Source organism: Asparagus officinalis, chromosome 8, assembly GCF_001876935.1.
Source record: "Asparagus officinalis chromosome 8, Aspof.V1, whole genome shotgun sequence".
NCBI lineage: Eukaryota > Viridiplantae > Streptophyta > Magnoliopsida > Asparagales > Asparagaceae > Asparagus > Asparagus officinalis.
In genome coordinates this window covers 121,799,664-121,805,663 of record NC_033801.1, presented here as the reverse complement: position 1 = coordinate 121,805,663, position 6,000 = coordinate 121,799,664, and positions in this window count along the sequence as shown.

Sequence of the window (6,000 nt, the reverse complement as noted above, 5' to 3'; positions counted from 1 at the left end):
AAAATTAAATATTTTACTTATTTCAGTTCAGTGAGAAATCTAAAAAATATATGCTAGCTAGAAACTAAAAAATTTTGACATTGGAGAAAATATCTTGTAAATTTTAAAAATTACAAAAACACCCTTAAAAATTCAAAATCTATAAAAAACACTTTCAAAATTTTAAACTTATAAACACACTAAAAACCTATAAATAACACAAACAAAGCCTAAAATTTTATGGAATTTGCAATAAACACTCTGAACTTTTTACAAATTGTAAAATAAAACCCTCAGAATTGTAAATTTATAAAAATTCTGATAATTTCTAATCTAATAGTACATTGAAAATATAAGAATTACAAATATCCCCTACATAATTTATAATTTAAAGAAAACACCCTTGAAGTTTCAAAAATTACAAACAAAACCTTAAAATTCAAAATTTACAAATAACACCCTAAGAATTTCAAACTCATTAGTAAATTGAAAGCATAGGAATTATAAATAGTCTATAAATAATTTACAATCTGTAGAAAATGCTTATAAGTTTAAAAAATTATAAAAAACCCCCTAAAATTCATAGTTTATAAAAAATACCATGATAATTTCTAACCTATGGACACAAAAATGAATATACAAAATTACTAACAACCCCTAGAAAACTAAAATTTTATAAAAAATATCATACTCACTTTAAAGTATAGATTTTGGAAAAACCTTTCATGGTGAAAATTACCCATTTGAAAAGAACATAAATGATTGAAAATCTATTAAATTTTAAATTTACAAAAAAAACACCATTAAAGTTTAGCACATTGCAAATTATCTCTCCAAAGTTTGAAATTTTTCAATGATTTTTTGTAATTTCTTGATTTCAATATAATGTTTAATAGTTTTGTGTATTTGTAAATTACAAAATTTTAGGGTGTTTTTTATAATTTTTAAATTCTTTTTAGGGTGTTTCTTTTGTAGTTTTTTAAATTTTTATTGTGTTTTCAGCGTAATGCATAAATACGCCAATTAATGATGATATTGAAGAGTAAGTCGTTCTTAAGATTATTAGGCTATAGTTAAGTGTACAACATATCACTGTTCCTAGACAGTGTAATTTATATATGTAAAATTTTCATATAAAAATTCCTTTACAAATTGAATGGTCACCCATCTTTTGAAGACTTCAATATACTAATAAATAGAGATGTTGTACTAGATTAATGTGTTTATAACTCACAAATAGTAGACCAGTCTGGATTGAAGGAAACAATGACGATAAGATTATTAGACCATAGTTAAGTACGTACATCACTATTCCTAGGCAATATAGTTTATATATGTAAAAACTTTCAGATAATCTATATAGTGGTTAAAAAGTTTTTGATTTAATATATTATTTTTTATAAATTATATTTAATGTGAACCCACCATATAATTTTGACTGTGGTCATCATAAATTTAATACGTTTGATTGATTGACTATAAACATATATAGACCATAGATTACTTTACCTTCTCATATGAGCTAATATTTGGTGCTTAATAATTTAAATTATTACTTTTAAATTTAATATAAAGAGGAGCTCTAATAACATTTATTTATTTACCTACAGCATAATACAATCTCAATTTCTATTTTTGCTGGAGATTTATTTCATAGTTAAGCGTATCAAATTAGTAACTAAAATAATAATTAATTATGCTTAAATTAGGATGATTATAGTTGGTCACTCACTATGAAGTTTTTATGAAGATATATACATTACTTTTTATAGCTATTTGTACTGTCCATGTATAATTTACAAATTACAAATGACACATTAAATTACTTTTTCTTTGTAAAAATTTCTTCTTTGACTTTTAGACTCTGTAATCACTTGTAGGCTGTCTAAAAATCACAATAGATAGCTGATCCCCATCAAGCTTCAATGATAGGAGTCACATATCTCAATGATGAAAGTTACAATCAGATGACTTTCATGTCAACAAATGAAAACTGCAAATGGAGAACTTTTCACATAGATCGAGAAGAGTTACAATTCAACGACACTTCCGACAACTGATGAAAACTCTATCCAGTGGTCTTCATAATCAACTGTAAGAATTATAATCTGATAACTTTCACACACCACAACAGCTAAAATAAAGATTATTGAACAATGTCCTTACAATGCTTTACAGAAGAGATTACAAGTCAACTAGCCCCTTCTAAACGTGGAATTCATCTTTGCATTTTAATCCTTGAAACGCATGCGACCCCCGCGTTTTCAATCCTCAGCAAACAGAACACGGGCGGCCATCGCATTTTTCAACATCCAGCGGATATCCAACTCCGCGTCTCTAGTCTAAGATGCGGAGTTAAGGTCTGAAACACTGATTTGGGCGTTTGACTCATTCAAACATGAGTCGAACGGTTTCAAAACCGTTTTCCCCCACGATTTGAGGAAATCACGCCTACTTAGGAGTGGATTAAGGGGGCAGTTACAACCCCTTATCCTCCTATAAAACCTCAACAAACTCAACAGAGAGGAGGTTCGGCGTTTAGGAGATTGGTGAGTGAAGAAGAGATTGGATTTCTCACAAGGAGAGCGTCGGCTGATTCTTCTTGGATTGTCGGCAACAAGAAGATCTGATCTTGGAATATCTTTCAGCAACAAACAAATCCACTTGGCTATTAATCGAATTTTCGGTTCAAACAACTCTTTTCACAGAGTTTCAACTCACTATGAGTTCTTAAACTCGTTAAGAGTTCTCCATCAAACTTGCCATACAAGTTAATTATTCCCGCGAGATAAGACGGTCGGATCGATAACGGAGAGCAAATTCGACGCGAGCATTCGAAGGAAGCACTCCATCACTGCTGTGAAGAACCCAGAATTAAACAAACGGGAGAATTTAGATTAATTCTCCTCTCTTTTATAATCGGGAATTCAAATTGTAATTAAGATCGAGAGAATAGAAATTAAATTTTTTTCATTTTATTTACTACAAATTTTCCACCAAACATCACTATATCACCATTTTAGCGTAGAAACATCCTCACTCTAAATGGCTTTAAGCCAATGTTTGAGTTGAACTGAAGTACATACTATTGCTACTATATGTATATATTTTTTAAGAAAATTATATCAACACTTTTTAAGTAGAAGAGAATATTCTAACATCTGATATTATAAAAACTAAATTTAGCCAATTGAGTGATTAGCAAAGGAGAACTTATATCAAAAAGTGTGAATAATAAGATAAAAAGAAAAGATAATGACATTGCCACAATACTACAAATAACAAACTACAATATAAAATTAACATATTTTGTGGAGCCCAACTACTAACTATAAGATTCGATGTTTTCATATATATACTTTATAATTTATTTAAAAATGTCATATATAGTAATATCGCTGTAATAATATCGTTATTAGGAAAAATTCTTCATGAATCAATATGTTCGTTACAATATATAAGTTATGCACTCCAAATTCTTATGTCTTTTATAGAAAGTTTGAATACGAGCCTCTAACATGTTGCTCTCACAACAACAAAATCCACTTAGCAGATGTGGATATTCTAGATGAGTTATGTATCCTATATACAATACAAGTGTCTTAGGCAAATGAGTTATAATAGCATTTTTTATTCACATCGTTTAGGGGTAAGATTTGATAGGGGTCTTGTATCAAAGAAAAAAAATTATATTTAGAGCACATAGCGAAATATATCATAATCTTCATGTTCTAATTTCGTAAGAAAACAATTCTTCATACTTTCAGTTTTACTTCTATGATACAGAGAATGAGTTATAAAATTGAATAAGAATATTAGATAATATAAGTATGAGTGAAACAATAACTAAAAGTTAATGTGAATATGAGTCAAACCACAATTAAAAGTTTAATGGACATATTGCAAGTAAATTCATATGTAAAATTCTTTTATGAATTGAATGATCACCCATCTTTTGAAGACTTTAAGATACTAATAAATAGAGGTATTGTATTAGATTAATGTGTTTATAACTCATAAATAGTAGATCACGTGGCCACAGTCTGGATTGAAGGAAACAATGACAATATTTTATGTAAGAGAAAGATTATTGAGTTGATGATCATCCCACAAAAAAATTATTTTATTATTTTATTTTTACTCTATTGTTATCAATTTAAATAATCATGATATTCAACCACGTGCATTGCACGTGCATCTCAACTAGTGGGTATCCAAAAGTGTCAAGGTGGGTGAGTAGTTGGGTAGGCTTTAAAAGCATGTAGTTGTGATCCTCGTGAGGGTGGACTATTCATTTGGGGGTTTGTTCTATTAATGGGTTAATTGCACGTAGACTCCCTATATTATGGCTTTGGAATTGTTAAGATATCCTTTACTAATGAAAAGCTCCTAATATCTTCTAATAAGGAGATCCTAACCTTTCATTTTCATCATGCCTTTTCATTTCCCCCCATATTCTTGTAGGCCCCCCCTCCCAACTCTTCACAATTCTCATTAGGAAATATTAGTATTAGTAGAGGATCTCAACTTGTTAAGATAGACCCCTTGAGGATAAAACGAGTAAACAAAAAAAATCCAATCAGGAGGTCTATAATCCAATCAGGAGGTCTATCTGCCAAAATCAAAGCACGGGGATAATAAGTGCCAAAACGCATGGATTTTAGCATGACAACTGTGACACTGCTGAGATTTGATGTTGTCATTGTGCTATCAATTCTCATAGGCGCTTATTAAATCAATTATGCATAGCTCCGGTCACGTCTCAAACCAAATGAGAAGGTCATGCTATCTTTCAATGTTAGCTCTCATGGACATGGATGGAGATGGTAGGCTCATGAGCCCCACACCCTTTTACTAGCATTTGTTGCTATAAAGCATATCCATGAATGCTTCCTTTTGGAGAGAGCTTTGTATTAGTAGCATGTATTTGTCGATGAACTATAGAAATGGTTCTACTCTTTATGTGCATTGTGTAGGTAAAAGCCAAGAGTACTATGGTTTTTTTTGAGGATTTTTTTTTTGACAGAAAAAACAAGAGATATACTCTGTTCATTAAATTAGGATAATATGGGCATATTGTGCAGTATAATAATTTTAAGAGAATTGAGAGGAGTATACCCATGGTTAGGATCTTGTTTGGGACATCACCAAGCACAAACCATGTCGTGAGGTCCTTCCTCTCTCATTTTTTATGTTATGCACTCAGTGCATGCTGAGTCGGAATGTACTAATCACTTATTCATCATCGATTGAATTCTCTCTATTGTGGATGAGAAAATAGTTTAAACTGAAAAAGGATGGTCTAGTGAGCGAGGTTCTATCACCAAAAAGGAGCCTAGCTCTCTGTGCTGAGCTAGTGATTGTCCATATTAATTCTTTTAGCACTTGGTATTTATGTGATATGGCCAAATTAGTCATTAAAGATTATTTTATTATTATTATTTTTTGGTTAAATCGAGTTGGAAAATAAATTGATTACAAATCATAAAGTTAAAAGCAAGTTCAAGATAGTGATTACTAATATATAAATTAAGACGTATTTTGCATATTAATTGCACAAATATATAAATTAAGAAGTATATTAATTATATGTTAATGTTTTATATATCTCTAATTATGAGAAGGTATATTAGTGTCATATGTTATCTATATGCATACTATTTAATTAAAAAATATGTTAACTATATGCATACTATTTAATGAATAATATATATAATACCTATGTAGAATGAATACTATTTTGTTGGATATGAGCTGAAAGTTTATTTTGCTAAATGAGTTACTAACAAATGAAGAATATGGGGGATTCGGTGGCTGAAGGAAGGGGATGCAAATATCGTCTTCTTCCACAAAACTGCATCTCACCATAGGAGGAAAAATTACATTCCTTCTATTTTTTACTCTGGAAAGCTCACCCTATCTGAATCTGAAAAATCGAGAGCATTTCATGAACATTTTTCTAACATTATGGGTCTACAACACAATTCATCCTTGAGTCTTGATTAGCATTCTCTATATCCT